The sequence below is a fragment of the Muntiacus reevesi genome, chromosome 19 (assembly GCF_963930625.1).
Source record: "Muntiacus reevesi chromosome 19, mMunRee1.1, whole genome shotgun sequence".
Classification (NCBI taxonomy): domain Eukaryota; kingdom Metazoa; phylum Chordata; class Mammalia; order Artiodactyla; family Cervidae; genus Muntiacus; species Muntiacus reevesi.
Window position 1 is genome coordinate 36,714,423 of NC_089267.1, and position 18,398 is coordinate 36,732,820.

General features: G+C 40.5%; 1 long non-coding RNA gene across 2 annotated transcripts; it reads right to left on the reverse strand.

The window, feature by feature from the left end:
- Positions 1–279: 279 nt before the first annotated feature.
- On the reverse strand, positions 280–17,932 carry LOC136150844 (uncharacterized). 2 transcript variants are annotated; one of them, XR_010659941.1, is made up of 4 exons: positions 17,850–17,932; positions 5,813–5,890; positions 1,494–1,555; positions 280–579 (listed from the first exon to the last, which is right to left on the reverse strand). It is a non-coding gene; the product is annotated as an uncharacterized lncRNA (long non-coding RNA). The 2 variants fall into 2 exon arrangements; XR_010659942.1 differs by lacking the exon at positions 17,850–17,932 and adding an exon at positions 17,494–17,716.
- Positions 17,933–18,398: the final 466 nt, after the last annotated feature.

Genomic DNA, 18,398 nt, shown 5'->3' on the forward strand with positions numbered 1-18,398 from the left:
GTTTGTGTAGTATATGATTACACCAGACAAGGCTGTGAACACGTGTGATTTATTCAATGATCCTATTCTGCTTCCTTTTAAAGATAAAGAATGCATTTAAGTCGATTGTGTATGAGACTGTGGTAATTCCTTAGAAGGCTCCATTCAAACAGAGAATAATATTACCTTATTTTAAAACACCAAGAGCACAGCCATTTCTCTGGTCTTCATTTTCTTTCCAGGCAATATCAATTAATACATTCACTTATTTTTAAAGAGAAACATAAAAAACACAAGTAATTACTTTGAAACAGTTTTAATTTTTCTTTGTAGACGCAAAACAGTCCCATAAGACATTTACTTTTCAAAAATCCTTATATACAAATAACTGTATAAGATGGAAGAAACAACTAAAAACAACATAAACCACCAACACAACAGCTCCTAACAGCAGGCCAGGTCAGGGTGCAGACCTCATGAAAACAAGCTGCTGACATTCCAAGAACTACAATCCCCAGGGAGGAATCTTGTCCTCTAACTTGCTGGGTGGCAGAGCTCCGGGGAATTACTCAAACTATGAAAATCCCCAAGCATGGTCACCTAGGGGGAAATGAGCAGACAGACATGACTTGAGCAGGGTAATTATTTTCTTGTAGTAACAGTAGAGAAAAGTAAACTAAAGTGGTAAAGGCTGCATGAGCTCCAACTTCAACAGGTAGCTGTGTATTCTCCAGACAGGGCATTTGTTAGTGAAGGCAGAACACAACAATGTATACTTGCCACTTGTCTTCCAAATAACAGTCTCTATTCACATTTATTGATTATAGATACATGTAAATGGTATGTAAAATACTAAAAAGATAGCAAACACCAAGGCATACTGTTCTATGTGCAGTTTATTTCACTTAATCTTCACAGTAACCCTATGAGGCGAGAACCATTATTATTCATGTTTTACCACACATATAAAATCTAAGTCACAGGGAATTTAATTGTTTGACCAAGATCACACACCTGTAATGCAAAGCTAGGTATCTTGTCTCCAGAGCTCCTGCTTTTAATTTAGCTCCAGTTCTGCCTCATGTAATTGGATTTTTAACCCCATTATCACAGAGCTATTCTTCTAAGACTGTAAATTCTGTTTCTGCACTGTGAACTTCCACTTCTCTGAACCATTTTCATCTTCTACCTCCCAATTCACCTTCTGGTCTCACCGGCTTCTATAAACAACCTGGACCCCTAGTCATTTCAGCTGTGCCCCAAACCCCTCCCAGGCCTCGCCTACACATGCACCAAGGCGGCCGCCTGCACTGGCGATCTCGGTTGCTACCACTGCTTTTCAGAGCATTGCTGCTGACCTGAGAAAAAGTTCTGCTGTTGGTCGGTAAGTGGGCCTCACTACTGCTCAGCAGTCCTTTCACTGACACTGCACAGAGTCCATAGCAGCTGTTCCAAACTTCTTCCAGGATTAAATCCCCCAATGCACCCATCTAGCCCTTTGCAGATTATCTTACCATGGCTTTATTGAAAATTCATCCAAAGTAGGGTTGTCAAAATGCAGGTTGCCAGGAGTTATCTGAATTTCAAATAAATAAGGAAACATATTTTAGGGTAAATGTGCCCCAAATACCACATTACAGAAATATTTAAATGGTATTTAAAGTAATAAAAATAGCAAACTATGTACCGAGAGCCTATCAAATATTGTATGCCATGCCATGAGTGCTCAGTCATGTCCAGATCTTTGCAACCCTATGGACTGTAGCCTGTCAGGCTTCTCTGTCCATGGGATTTCCCAGGCAAGAATACTGGAGTGGGTTGCCATTTCCTTCTCCAGCCAAATATTGTATAGAACATAGTTAATACTAAAAACTTGTTTATTGTTTACCTGAAGTTTAAATTTTACTGGGCATCTTGAATTTAATTTGCTAAATCTAATTCAAATTCCCAGATGTATTCTTCCTTTTTTTCAAAGGTTAATTCTCTGACCCACGGTATTGATCTTTCTCCTTACTTCACTTTCTTCTTCATCCTACATATTCCTTTGTCTCTACTTTCGCGCATGCTCCTGTCATTCCTGCTACAGTATTAATGGTCCCAATTCTTCACCCCTGTGTGAACCCATGCCTTTACCACGTCACTTTGCAATTTCTCTAGAGAGGTGGTTTCTATTTCCCAAGCCTAGAATCTGGGCCTGGTCACATAAGATGGCCAATACAATATAGGAAAAGTGCCAGCGTGTGAGTTTGGAAAATAGACCTCAAGAAGCCTTGTACATTTCTGCTTGCCCTCTTAAGACTCATCTTCCAGATAAGAAAAAAGAAAAAAAAAACCTGAAGAAAAACAACACTAATTTGAAAAGATACGTGCACCCCAAAGTTCACAGCAGCATTATTTACAACTGCCAAGACATGGAAGCAACCTAAGCGTCCATCAACAGATGAGTGGATAAAGAAGATGTGGTACCCAGGTATGATGGAGTACTACTCAGTCACAAAAAAGGATGAAATTTTGCCATTTGCAGCAAAATGGATGGAATGAAATGAAATGAAATAAGTCAGAGAAAAATACTGTATATCACTTATAGGTGGACTCTAAAAAACACAAGAAACTAGTGAATTTGGTAAAAAGAGCAGACTTACAGATATAGAGAACTAGTGGTTAACAGTGGTGAGAGGGTGGGGGAGAGCAAATATAGGGGTCAGGAATTAAGAGGTACAAACTATTCTATATAAAATAAGCTACAAGGATATATTGTACAACATAGGACACACAGCTAATATTTTATAATTATAAATGAGTATAGCCTTTTAAAAATGTGAATCACTATATTGTTCACCTGTAATTTACATAATATTGCACACCAACTGTACTATAATTTTAAAAATACTACAATGAAAAAAAGCCAAAAACAAAACTCCTCTTCCATCTCCATGAGAAAGACACGCTTAGGCAAGTCAGAGTCCCAGGAAGATGACAGATATGTGAAATAGAGCCCAGCCTACAGGAAAGCCCCCAATAGGCTTTCAGATGTATGAGCAAGCCCAGCAGAGATCAGCCAACCCTCAGACACTTGAGCTATAATAATTACTGTCTTAAGCCACTGTGTTTTAGAATGTTTGTTATTCAGCAATAGCTAACTTGAGATATCTATCCAAATTTACTTTCTTGCACTCCTAACCTACTGCAAAAAGTATATTGTATTTTTTTTCTTTTTTACCTTTGTTCTCTCACTACTTATTTTTGTTATCTGTACCACTTTTCTCTCAATTGACACCAAAACCTCTTAATGGTCTGTCCAATCAGTTTGGCCTCCATATAGCACCTGACACCTCCGTTAAAATCCCCCGCTCTTGGACTGCACTACTATCAACTTCTTTGACTGTTTCATCCACTTCAGGGGTTTATCTTCTCTTATAGTCTTCTGGGAGTTTCTTCATTTCCCCCCAAAGCAACTGCCATTGATTTGACTCACACCTTTATCTCCACCCCCAAACTCCCATCTAAGCTGTAGTTCAATTGGTTTTCAAACTGCAGTGTGCATTAGAATCACCCAGAGGGCTTACTGATATTCAGGTTGCCAGGGCCCTGTTCCTCAAGTTTCATATTCAGTTAGTCTGGGGTGGGGCCTGAGAATTTACATTTCTAAAAGTTCTTAGGTAATGCTGATACATCACTTTGAAAACCATTCTTCTAGTTTCATATTTCTAACTAACAGTCTCCACCTGGTTATCCACAGGTGCATCAGAGGTCACATACAGTGTCAATTAGAGGTTTTTTTATTGTAAGCCCTTAGAACCAATTTGGGCTAACTACAGCAAAACAAGAATTTATTTGGGAGTTCACAGAACCAACGTGAAGGCTGGTAAACCGTGTTCCAAATAAGACAGGAACAAGAAAAGAGCCTACTTGACAGTAGAAACATTACCTCTAAGTCAGAAGAAGTAAACAGTGTTTCTTGTGTTCTTAAGTCTCTCTGCTCAAGATTCATTTCAAATGAGAGTCCTTTACCCAACCCTGAGTTGCACCAGGGCAGCAATAGAAAGGATTATGGTGGAAGTAGCCACAAAGGACTCCTTTTCTTTCTTACTGTCTTAGATTAGACCCTCATAATCAAGCAGGTGGATTTCTACAACAACCTCTTAACTGGTTTTCTTGCCCCTAATCTAACCTCCAGTTCATTCCTCTCATCTTCACATCATCTTCAGTTATCTCTCTAAGACATGTCATTTTCTTCTTTGCCTTGTCTGGTGTAGTGTTCCTGTCTTATCTTGTTTTAAGTAATAAGTTACTTCTCTTTATGTGCAAGTGGTTGGGATACTTTTGCCTCAGCAGACTCATAAAATGGAAAAGTAGTTTTAGAAGGTAGGGAATACGTTCTGTTGTAAAATGAGGATCTAACTCCCTAGCAAGGATCAGAAGTGGTCCCAAAGGTCTGCACTGAGACCCCTCTAGGAGCCTTTAAGAGATCAATATCTCATGAGACTAAAGACAAGGACCTAGCCCTCAGTTGTATTACCAGCACCGGACTCAAAACAGGCACTTAATGAAATCATCTCCAGGCCCTCCTTACTTTAGGTTAGTATATGTGTTAGCCTCCTAACTGACTTCCTGGTCTGTAGTCTCTGCCTGCCTATCTCCTTACTACCAAATCCTTCCTGTATAGCAATGCTAAATCAAACCGATCATCATTTCCTGCTCAAAACTATTAGACTCCCCAAAACATGCTTGCCAACTGTAAACCCCTCAGTATTCAAAGCCTTCCATAATCTGGTTTCAACCAACTTTTCTAGGCTTTCTTCCACTTGTTACTTATACTGTTAACCTTGTCTAGACAAACAATGTTTTTTCTGCTCTTACTGGTTTGGTTCCACTTTTTGAAATGTGTTTGTCCCATGGCGTATACTCTACCCTACCCCACCTTCAAAGTCTAGTTAGCATTTGTCAGTGTGAGTGTGCAAGCCAAGTTGCTTCAGTCGTGTCTGATTACTTGTGACCCCAAGGACTATAGCCCACCAGGCTACTCTGTCCATGGGATTCTCTAGGCAAGAACATGGAGTGTGTTGCCATGCCCTTCTCCCAGGGATCTTCCCAACCCAGGGATCAAACCTGAGTCTCCTATGCCTCCTGTATTTGCAGGCAGGTTCTTTACCGCTAGCACCACCTGGGAAGTCAGTGTTCCTAATCTTTTTTAATCCATGACTCACATTTCAGGTTCTTTTGGTCATGCCCTCTTGTACCACATACCTGTTAACTCCCGAGTTAAGGATCTTTCTATTTGGAACTTTTTTAAACTAATGTCTTGTTTGTATAAATATTTCATAAGAGTTGAACACATACTATCTTAAACTTCATTATAAGCTTGTATTATCTGTTTTACCGGATTTCAAGAGCATTAAGAAGTTTTTTATTACTACTTAATTTTCTGTATTTCCCAGAAACTACTCTAGTGCCTTACACACAGTAGTGGTGATTATAATCTGTTGCACAAGGGGATGTGTATAATATGGGGCTAGTGTTTGGGACTGATCCCTTATAGAAAGTAGTCAGTGGCTGCATCAGAATTCCTGAACTGCTGGAATCAAGGGATATAAGTCTTGGTGCTCAGAACTAGGAGGTGAGTCTAAAACCAAAAATGACCAGGTTGTAGTCAGATGCCAGGAGGCCAAACACAAACATCAATTAAAAAGATCCAAAGGCCAAACCTGAGACAATGTGGAGAGCAAACGGTATGGAGTAAGGCAAAGCAAAGTAGAAACAATAACAGGTTCATAATAAGTGGATGGGGGTCTGGGATAGTAGAGTTCTTTAGGGGCTTATGCATCGCACTTACCAAATCAAAAGGAGTGGTTTGTTGGTAGAATGGAGTTGCCTAAGAATCAGAAGTTGGGCTGGCAGCCATTTATCATTTCTAGCAAAGAAACACATACATGGAAATAAATTTATAATTGCAAACATAGTAAAATATAAATCAATTTGCTTTGAGAGATTTAATTTGAGCTCCATTTTCTTGCTTCTGCCGTGTCTCCTTATTTGATTGTTTAGCACAAGATTACATACACGTTCTAATGTATTTTTTTTCCTTTATATTACTGGATAGAGAAAAACACTTTTAAGAGATATAATATCATAGTACTCAATACCAAATACATAAATTCAGAAAAAAATTTTTGCTATATTTTTTAGATTTTTAATCTACCAGTTAGTAAAGCTACAGTAAGAAAATGGTACCTAATAAGTGACAGACAGGGAAGCCTGGTGTGCTGCTGCCCATTGGATCACAAAGAGTCGGACACGACTTAACCACTGAAAAACACGACCCTGATAACCACTGATTTTCCTACATTGACTGTTCACAGCCTGGAAAATTCCAAGAATATTTCACAAAGGTTTTTAAAAAAATTTTAACATAAAACAAAAAAATCCTAATTACCAGAAATGCCTATTTTATTATTGAGAGCTCTAAAGAGTTTAATGCCTACAGCTACCTTTCCTTATCAAACATTTGTTTGGTTTGCCTGTCAGTCTGTGCGGTTGAGTTGAGCAGCTCTCTGCCACACACAGTGTTTTCTTATACTAATTAGCAGCAAGCACTGTGGCAAAAACTAATGTCCACATGAAATGCACAGCAAAATTCACTTTAAATTCTATTGTAAACATGCAGTAGTCCTTGGCATGAATTGTAAAATAAATTTTGTTTTGAATTAAATGCTGAAAAAGTATACTTTTAAAACCTATATTATTTTTTCTGATATTACTGAAACAAGGATAAACTCCCATATTAATTTCTTTAAAAGTCAGTATTTGGCAAGCAACGTAGAAGAATAGGAAGATGACTTACCAAGGAGCTAGGTGATCTGGATCCCACATACTCTTTGGGGTTTTAGGCAAGTTACTTATTCTAAATCTCAATTTCCTCCTCATCAAATCTAAAGACCTGAATTAGCTTAACGGTTCTTTAGAGGAAGAGGCATTAGAACTTGGTATTTCTGACTTGGTAGACGTGGGAAGGGAGAGTCTGGCTAAGTGTGACTTTACAATACTTCATGGGTGATCCTGACACATATTACTGGGTTAAGAACCAATGGACTAAACCATTTCATGGATCTTTTGCAATTCTATAGCTCCCAGCTTTCATCATTATTCTCTTCTTAATGAATACTATTTTAGGCAAATCCAAGTAGTCTGTAGTTGTTATAACTCCGGGCCAGAGGCCTAAGGCTCAGCTCACTTGAGTCATTTCATTCTTGCCTTTCCCAGCTTCCCCTTTCCATCATTTCTTAATGAAGTGTATTTCAGGTAATAAAGAAGCTCTAAATATTACTAATAATACTGTTGTTGTGTAGTTGTTCAGTTGTGTCCGACTCTTTGTGACCCTATGGACTGCAGCACGACAGGCTTCCCTGTCCTTCACTATCTCCCTGAGTCTGCTCAAACATGTCCACTGAGTCAGAGATGCCATCCAAACATCTTACCCTCTGTCGCCCTCTTCTCTTCCTGCCTTCCATCTTTCCCATATCAAGGTTTTTTCCTGTGAGTTGGCTCTTCACATCAGGTGGCCAAAGTATTGGAGCTTCAGCTTCAGCATCAGTCCTCCCAATGAACAGTAATTTATTATTCTAAGTTATGAGTAATAGCTTACAGTTACTGGGTGCTTACCAGTTCTAAGGTATTAACTTATTTAAAGCACATAATTCAATCTTCTGCCAATGCAAGAGACACAGGTTCAATTCCTGGGTCAGGAAGATTCCCTGGAGAAAGGCAGAGCAACCCACTCCAGTATTCTTGCCTGGAAAATCCCATGGACAAAGGGGCTTGGTGGGCTCCATCTATGGTGTTGCAAAATAATCAGATACAACAACTCAATCAAAACAACAACTCAATCCTCACAACCACTCTGTGAGGTAGGAACTTAGTATTATCATCTGTGTATCATGGATGGGAGAACTGAGGTACAGAAAGTAATCCACCCAAAATCACAGAGCAGGGACCCAGGGAAGCTGGATTGTAGAGTCTGAATTCTTGACCATGCTGCCACTCAATAAACATGTACAAACATACACATTGCTGTTGCCCATCCATGCAGCACTGCTTTCCCTGCTACTTCAGGGGGGAAAGGGAGTGTGCTCTTAGAGATCTGTGGGATCAGAAATGATGGAAAGGGGAAGCTGGGAAAGGCAAGAATGAAATGAATCAAGTGAGCTGAGCCTTAGGCCTCTGGCCCCAAGTTACAACTGGAGACTAGTTGGATTTGCCTCTAAAAGGCTAAATCATAGTAGTGATTTCCCTTCCATTATCATTTCATTCCATAATGTTTGAGACTCTTCTTTTTGACTATTCAAATACTAATTTTAAAAACATTAAAAATTTACCTTATTGGATAGACAAGACCCCAAACTATTGATATAACATAAAACAGGAAAGTGAGTACAAAAGCTAAATTAGAGAATCAGAGAGGTTAATGTAATTGAAATGATTCAGCCTAAAACTACTTTTGGGTATACAAAGAATTTATAACATTGTATCTTGGTTTATGAAGCATGCAGTTCAGATGAATAGAGACTAATACATTATAAAGAAAACTTTCTCTTCCCAATAGTATGGATAGAGAATGATCCAGCTGGGATTGCAGGTCCTGAATTTAGTGTTACCGACAAACTAACAATTTCACATTACCAACAAAGGTGAATTTATTGCACTGACAAAAGTCTGTCTAGTCAAAGCTATGGTTTTTTTCAGTAGTCATGTATGGATGTGACAGTTGAACACATAAGGAAGGCTGAGCACCGAAGAACTGACGCTTTTGAATTGTGGTGCTGGAGAAGACTCGAGAGTCCCTTGGATTGCAAGATCAAACCAGTCAATCCTAAAGGAAATCAGTCCTAAATATTCATTGGAAGGACTGATGCTGAAGCTGAAACTCCAATACTTTGGCCACCTGATGTGAAGAACTGACTGGAAAAGACCCTGATGCTGGGAAAGATTGAAGGCAGGAGGAGAAGGGGACAACAGAGGATGAGATGGTTGGATGGCATCACCAACTCGATGGACATGAGTTTGAACAAGCTCTGGGAGTTGATGACGGACAGGGAAGCCTAGCGTGCTGCAGTCCATGGGATCGCAGAGTCAGACATGACTGAGCGACTGAACTGAACTGCCAATAAGCAGAGCAGTTACTTTTTTCTATCTGGGTGCACTCGGCAACCTGGGAGCAGACACCTAGTTAAACTGGTGTTTGCCCAGGTGATACCAGGGCAACACAGCAAAGGAGACATGATTCCTGGCAAAAGTGATAATTTAAAACAGAATGCAGCAGAAGACAAAAGAAGTGAAGGCAGGAGAAGGCTGATAGGGAGAAAGAAGTCAAGTCTCTGGAATGGAGTTCCCAACTCAGAGAAACATGAGAAGGGAGAGGCTGCAGCAGAGTTGGGAAGAGCACTGGAAACGAGATGTCAGGGAACTGAGAATTTCTGTACTGGGAGTAACTGAGACAGCGAGTTAGGATGAAAGATCTGGCCAGACGTGAAGTCTGTATTTCTGAAGTCAGAGGTGAAACACAGTGGGTATATGACCAGATACTCGATGTGGCAACAGAAGCGAGAGGCTGAAGATCACATCAAGGAACTCTGAGGCTGGTGCTAGGAAGCTGTCTCTTTGGGTGATGAATTTACTCAGGATGAGGGCAGGAATGTAGATAAAGAGGAAGATGTAGCCAAGTGTCATGGTCACTAATAAATTAAGTTTTGAAAGACCTTGGATATGCTTAGTACAGGGGACTGGGTATTCTAGAAAGGTATCTTTCTCCCTTATTTATATAAGTTTCCAGTCTAAGAACAGTTCACATTAATGCAGAAGCAGCAGCTTAAGAAAAATGAGTAATGTTTCCCCTCATTCTTAAGACTAATCTTTGCTGTACTTTTTAAACTTGGCAAGAACCTCTGCTTCACATTTTAAAAAATATTTGGCTGTGCTAAGTGTTAGCTGCAGCATGCGTGGTCTTTGATCTTAGCTGTGGCATGTGGGATCTGGTTCCTCAACCAGGAATTGAACCCAGGGCCCTGCATCGGGGGAGTGGAGTCTCAGTGGATCATCTGGGAAGTCCCATATTTTCATCCTAAAGCTAGGTCTGCTAAAATTACTTGCTAGTTTAGGCAAAAAAAAAAAAAAAAAACACACAAAAAAAAACCCTCAGTTCCCTGCTGTCATAAATTTGTGGAAATAAATGTTTTAAAAACAAATTACAACTCAACTGCCCTAGTTCTGGTTTGAAAACATCTGGTGAGACCACTGGGTACAGTTTCCCACTACTCTTTAAAAAATTTTTTTTAAAGATATAAAAACACACATACAAAGGTTTCTTACGATCTTCAAGGAACAGGAACAGGTTGGCATGTTATTTACTGACAGGCTGACCTTTATACAAACAACCCCCACCTTCAACAAGCTGAAATTACTGTTACTGATGACTTCAGAATATTGTCTGCTTCAGAGAGCAGCAAGTTTTGTCCAAGTAATACAGAAGTGGCTATATTGGACACCATTTTGTCAGCAAATGGTGCAAGGCAGAAGGCAGGGGAAAATTATTTCTGCAGTACCAGCCATATGTGTGATACTGTGCAAGGAAAAAAATGAAATGTCAAAATGTCAAGAAACTTACAATTTATTGGTCAATTACATAATACTTTAGCACAGAGCTAGGTCTTACATTTTTTGAATCACCCTTAGCATCTAACATAGGACTTTATAGATATCAACCAGAAGTTAACAAAAAGTTAAAACAATACAAAATGCTTGGAAGGAGTAAAATACGTGCTTAATATAGGTGACCAAGAGAAAACAGCTAAACTTGTGTCATTACAATCTATGAAAAACCTTGCTTCTGTTTTTAAGCATGTACTGACACAGGAAGGTCCCTATTGTTACCCTTACTTTCACCCAGATAACTCCTCTTCCTCCTTAAATATTAACTTGAGTCATATTCCTCAAGAAAGTCTTTATTCTTCTCTCTTGACTAAGCTGGACAGCTTTGCCATGTGAGAATGGCACCCTGTTCTTTTGAAGTATTTGGTCATCTCAAATGATCTGTTTAATAGCTGTCTTTTCCACTAGACCAGGGATCAGTAAACAACAGCTCATGGATCAAATCCAGCCCCACTGCCTGTTTTTAAATAAAGTTTTACTGGAATTCACTCTTCTATATATGTGTGATTCATGATTGTTTTTGTGTTTCTGTGGCAAAGTTGAGTAGTTTGTAGAAACCATACGCCCTGAAAAGCCTAAAATTTATCTGTCCCTTTATACGAAAAATTTCCCAAACCCTGCACTAGACTATAAGAATGAAGGCTGAAATCATGCCCGTCACTTTCACTTCTATATTCCTAGCACCTAGCATAATAACTGGCACCTAAGTATTTTTGGACTAATTTCAACCTCAAGCTTTAACCCATTTTATCAGTGATACGCATGAGATCACATTAATTGGCCTGTGTTTATAACAGCATTATAATCACTGCTTATCCAGATAATGACTATAGTATTCTAGTTGGGGGGTGAACAAAAATTAAATAATATACAAATGAATGGGTTACTGCAACCAAAGGTAAGTGCTATGGAAAAAAAAAAAAACAAAAAACAGTATAATTAGAGTGTGTAACAGAGAAACATAACCAAATACCGAGTTTGGGAAGCCCTCCATAAGTGACCTTTGACCTGAAATTTAAAGAGTAAACTAACTAGGCAAAAGAGGTGGAGAGTGGAAGAACAAACCAGGCAGAAAGAAAATCATATACAGTTCTCTCCTCTTTGGAGAGGAAGAACATAGCATGTATGGAGAACTGACGCTCTTGTCAAATAATAAACAGTAAAGTAAGTTCCTGCTAAGTTAAGAGTAGGATCCAAAGCAGAGCTAATCACTGTGATATTTTTAACATAAAATTTGAAACATTCTGTTACTAGCCAACAATAGGAAAATGGAAGCTATTGTACGTCCATGACACAGTGTATTCTTCATCCATTAGAATAATGTATACAAAGAATTGTCATTTGCATGGGGAATGTTTCTGCCTCAATGTAGAGGGAAAAAAGAACCCAAGATATTATTTCCATTATGTAAAGTATTTATAGAAAAATTTTCTAGGGAAAAAATGGACTAAAATGTTACTCATAACTGCCTTTGGGTGGGATTGAATGTCCTATATTTTATGGTTTTTCATATTTTCTTTCTTATGCATTTCAAACCTTTAAGATTAGAGAAACATTTTACTGAAATAAGGAAACACAAGTGTTGGTCTGTGACCTACACATCTGACAGTAAATAGTCTTTCCTGGCTCCTGGAATGGGGATGTAAAATGAGGATCAAAACCCAGGAGAGTTCACTGTCAATAACAACAATTATTGGTGGAAGTTCTCCTGCAGTGTGATTTAAGCTATGAATATTTAAGTGCAGTGGGGACTCTGGGGCCAGGGAAAACTACCCTGAGATATGTCTACAGACACTTACTTGTAAGATTTTGTATTTTGATTATTTAAACTGAAAACTTAAACTAACCTTACTCATTATATGGGTTTGGTTTCTTCTGGCCTAGGCATAATCCATTGGAAATGCCCCAATATTAGTTCTGGATATGTAATTTAAATGAGGGTGCTCGAGAGCGCAAGCATCAGCTCTAATATTACTCTATTCTGAAAACTTCTTTTTGTCTCTCAAACATCTTCTTTAATTTATAGGCTCATTGGTCTCGCCCTTAAAACTACTACTGCTAATTTATGGAAGTGGAAGAGTTGAAAGTTGTTTTTGGAAAGTTTTGTTTCTCCCTGTGACTGAGTAGATTAACTGGTTAAAAACATAAGAACAGAGAGAAATTCAGCTCTCACCACAATGATTAATTTTACTGTCGTTCAGTTTTTTAAGAAGAGACATAAAACTCCATTCTTTTAGTAAAAAAATATTTTATTAATCATTCAGGCAATACATATTTATGTGCCTATCTTATACCCAGATGACTGCTGTGAATAAATTGGGGGAAACCTGCATGAAGTCTTTTTGAGAGCGAGCAGTTGATGGCAACTGCCTCCAGAGTTTGCCATACTTACTTAGGTCTTCCAAATCCCTTCTGGGAGGAAATGAGTTTCTTTTCCATCATGGTTTCATAGAGGCCAGACACTGTATGAAGGACTGAGTAGAAATTTCCCTTAGAAAAGATCAACTACCATTTATATGCAACTGACACGTAAAACTCACTGGTCCCCTTTAAATTTTCATTCCCAAATGTTTGCTTCATCACCAAGGTCGTTGGTATTATTTTTCTGACAATGGAAAGAAAAGATCACCATAATTCTGCTCTCCCAGGTATGAGAATTTTGAAATCTTTTTAACTCAACTCTGTATTTTGCTCTGCTTGAGAATCTAAAGCAAAAATTGCACATGACCTTTCCTAGATCTGTAATGATCATGGTTCCTAGCTGCAGACAGTGGAGTCCACTCCAGGAGTTCAGTAGAGAGAAGTAACTCCCTCTTTGGGGGCATTTAGAAATACATGGGGGCATTTTTATCACAGTGGAATGTAGTGCCCAGGGGTCAGGGATGTTAAATATCCTGCACAATAAAGAATTGTTTCATCCAAAATATCAGAGAACCCCCCTTGAGAAACACTGAGCTCCGGGTCAGCTTCATGGGCGCACACTGTGCGGTCACACAGGCCCACTGCTCGGTTTCACGCTCTGCCGTTACCGTGCTGAAAATCTTCATACTTTTATGTCTGAGTGTCTGTTTTACAAAAGAAGTCAGTGGTACAATGGATCATACAGCCAAGGAGAGGAGGCAGCCTCTTTGTCTTTTTCCTTACTGCCCAGTTTGCATACATCAGTATAATGCCTCCCAAGGATTATGATGAACCTAAGCAGTACAGGAACTCGGAGAGTTACAAAGTGGCTACAAGGCAAGCATGTCACATCAGTGACTGATTGAGTGGAGGCACTGACAGTTCTAAGAGGCAATGGTTTCCAATTCAACCAGAACTTGTGTCAGGTATAGAAAGAAGACAGTAGCATCCTAAGACACACAAGTGACCAAGTAACTCTATCATATCCTTTCTTGTTGTGTGCTACTTTCCTGTATGACCATTTTCACTGAAAATGATGACACAGAAGGAAGGGGAAAGGTAGGGCAACCCAGAGTTCCTTTCAGTTCAGTCCTTCCTTACTCAGGTTGATAGGCTGTGCTCATACCAAGAAGGGAAAGAAATAGCCGAGTTGGTTGTATGCAGTATTTACACTGCTTGAAAAGCACAAAATACATCCTTGTGGCACGTATAAACTACAAAACATGAACTGTGTAGTTTTGGTGATTTCGTGTATGAGTTAAACGCTCTTCTATTTGCATCTATAAATGGCACTGCACAATTAAAGATAAATGGTAAAATTCATGCTAATAATCTAGAATTCTAATTTTTCTATACTCAGAATAACATTAAAACATAAATTAAAAAAAAACAGCATGACAAAAGAAAGAAAAAGCCTAATATTTCAGTACATGTAATGGCAATTTTTTTCCTGCTTTGTGAACAGGGGCCCTACATTTTTCATTTTGCTCTGGGCTCAACAAACTGTGTAGCTGACTGTGACTGAGCTAGTTTAAGCAGAAAGGGATTAAAGGATACTACTTAGCTCATAGATCTCTGAGAGGACCAGACAATCAGGCTTGGATAATACATTGCTAGAAACAACATCCAGAAAAAAACCACACCAGGAAGAACATTCATCCCACATCACATTGCTATTCTAGCAGAAACCCACCATGGCACCACTTGCCAGTCAGCACCTATGACTCCCAAAATGCCAGAATTCCTCCCCAGCCACTCAAGAATCAGACACCTCTGTCATGGTGTTTGCCAGAAAATCCCATTGCCCTGAGTGCAGTAGAGGCACTGTGTTGCTCATTTTCAGGTCTGTGTCTTGAATGGGCACATTTGATTGCTGGAAACTAGGTCGCAAGGAGTGAAAGGCTGAAGCTAGCTGGTAATCGTCAGCTTCTTCTCCAACTAACTCCCCATTCAGTGAAACCAATTTGATAGCTTGGGAGTATTCACACAATGAAAACTGGTCAGTACTAGAAATCAGGGTCTTTCCCCTCCTCCAGCCATCCTTAATGACTTACCAGCACACCACTCATCCATGCCAGTACTCCAGTTGCAAGGCAGTGTTGAAACAGTATTTTAAAATTTTCTAACTTCTAAAGTACAGAAAAGCAAGCTAGAAGGGGGTTGGATAAGTGTTGAGTAAGCCGTCTTATAATATCTGCCAAAAATTATGGTATCCATTGCTTTCTGTTCTAGATTATAAATTGCTAAGAGGCAGATGCTAATAGACATTGAACAGTATTGGTATAAAAGGCTGAGCAGGCTTTTAGTAAAGGCATGACATGATAAGCATAGGTCAGTGAACTAGAAGAGATGATCAAATGTTGATTGATATGACTATAATACATTTCTATGATGCTAGACTGTAAAATCTCTAAGAGCAGGAACCGTGTCTGCTTTCTCACTATATCTCAAATCACTTGGCAAACAGTCATTTAACAGTAACAACAACTCAAATAGATGCTCTAAGGTTATTGAGTATAGCGTTCAATTTTGGCATTTCTCATATTGTATGTCGGTTAAGAGTTCCAAATGATTTTACTGTTTTCAGACGAGTTAAATGTCTGGATGTCAAAGTTTATGATGATACTTTCACATACATTATCTCATAATATCCCACAAAAGTTAAAACAGGAATTACTCTCCATTTAATAGATGAGGAAAGAAATCCCCCAAAACAGTTATCTTTCCAAACTCATTTACCTAGTAAATGATGGTTTTTCATTCTCTAACTTAAGAGTCCAGAGCTCTTTCTCACCTCTGAAGAATATATTGATAAAACACATTTGACAGTGATTAATTAGGGGAGTATTGTCAGGTTTTCAATCTGAGCATTAATTACATGCAACTGGACACAATATCCTAATTTCATGCTGCAAATGTTTCTCTTCAAGAGTGAACTTTCCTTCCTTGGAGTTCTAGAAGGATCTGAATGGTGGTTGCAACTCCCTTTTCTTAAAGTAAATGTTGATTTAAGAAGTAGGAGGAAAGAAAACATTTTCTAGAAATAGCTAATCTGTGAATTTGATGGTTGGTAATTGTTTAGTCACTAAATTGTGTTCAACTCTTGTGACCCATGGATTGTAGCTCACCAGGTTCCTCTGTCAATGGGATTTCCCAGGCAAGAACACTTTTACCTTTTTCTAGTTAGGAATAGTATAAATATTATGGATTTACTAGATTGTAATATAGTACAGGCACTCATGATTTTGTATTACCAAAGAACCATGACAGTGGTGGGTGGAGTTGCTAACAATACAGGTTTCCAGGTCCCATCCCTCAAAAATGTGATTTAGTAAGGGCCAAACTATTAAATATTTTTTCAAATATTAAATTTTAAAGAACACTCTAGTGGCATAGAATACTGTGAGAATCACTGGTACTGTGCATTTGATATTCAGTTTGTACAAGGTATTTTTCCAGAAAATGCATTTTGTATGGTAGTCCTTTAAAAAAATCACTTCCACTGCCTTCTAAAACTTAAATCAACTTAAGAGATTTTGCCTCTTAAAATACTAGGTAATTTTCTGTATATTAGTAGAAATCTTGCTACCTATGCTTATAATCATGCTCTCAGCTTGAAAACGCAGGCTAATTTGATGTGGTAATCAGTCTCGAATTCCCTGGAGCACAGATTCTTATTAGCATTGTATGTCATGGAATTTACAGACAGCTTACCAGTGCTCTGTCCCTTTGAGCCTTCTGGTTTTCCTACTTTGAGAACCACAGTATTCCAAATGAGGATCTCTCACAACACTTCAAATATATAGCAACCTACTAACCATTAAAATACACCTGGAAATACATGTATGAAAGAATGATCTCTAATTTGGGTAGACTGAAAATGACTGTCAAAAGTCCTAATTCAGTGGCATATTTCAAACTTGAAAACACGGTTTCTGCCGTCTACTGCTTAAATAATTTTGCTGGGAAGAAACTCTTATAAATTTTTATGTGAAAACTCTCGTTTCACAGATGAGCAAACAGAGGCCCCGAAAAAAAAAAAACAATTTGTCCAAGGTCACGCCCAATATTAGTGCCCAAGTCAGACAAAAAACCTAACGGTTCCAATATTATGGACAACCCAGCTGCATCGCCTAGTACCCTATATTTCCCCCCTCTCGCTTTCACAACTGCACCCCCTCCTTTTTGGATGAAGTTGTTTTGTCTAACGGTCCTTCCCTTTTGCTTTCTGGCCTTAGGCTAGTAAACCCTCACACAAACCATTAATGAATAACACTGGGAGTCCACATCTGATGCGGTGACTTTCAAGGGCCTCTTCTTTGGCCGAAAATTTCGCTGAAGGGCTCTTAATCCCACATTCCGCCAGGGAAGGGAGGGGAGGGAGGAGGTCACTGGGAACTGACAAGTCCTTACATGTCCAGGCGCGCGCCCGGGACGCAGCCTGCAGGCCCCGGGAGGAAACCAAGGAAGGATATACTACGGCGAGAGGGAAGCACAGGGGCGGGAGAAAAACACCGCGGTGGGAAATCCCTGTGCACTGGATCTGCCAACCCCTGGCAAAGATGAGCAGAGCCAGGCGTGAATAAATCTCATTAACCGGCCGGGTGCAGACACTGCAGAACGACGGCGGAGGAGGAGGAGGAGGGGGCCCGGCGTCTCGCACGTTCGGGAGGGAGCGGCGGGGCGGCCCTTTTATAGGCCGAAGCCCGCGCTCGCGCGCCCCCGCCCCTCGCACCGCCCCTGGGCCACGCGCGAGGCCGCGGCGTTACCTGAGAAGGGCCGGCTGCGTCCGCCGCCCCCGCCTCCCGCGAGGCCGCGGCGGCACGAGATCTGCGCCTCGCCTCCTCCCCCCACCCCGCCCTACTCCCGCGGGCGGGTTTTCTTACCTTGTAAAAGGCCGTTTCCGCGGCTGCCCCCGCCTTCTCTGCAGGATGTGAAATGGCGGTCGGCGAAGCGAGCGCGATCGCCGCGGCTCCGGCCAATCCCGCCTAGCCGCCAAAAAACGACCCTGAACACTGGCGTCCCCCTCCCCGCCGGGCCCTCAGAGCCCATCCATGACATCGGTGCTCCACCGCCCCCTCCCTCCGCTGCCCCTCACCCCAGGTGGCCGTGCCCACCGGCCGAGTCATCGATTCCCCGTGCCCCGCGCGGGCCCGGCTCTCCCGCAGCCACCGCCCTCGCGGCGTGCCCGGGGGCGGGGGGAGAAAACACCTACTCGGCCCCCCGCTTGGGTGTCCCGCTCGGCTGCCCGCCCCGCTCCCTCCCTTTCCCGCCGTGTCCCCTCCCCCAACTACTCTTGGCCCTCCCTTCGCCCCACA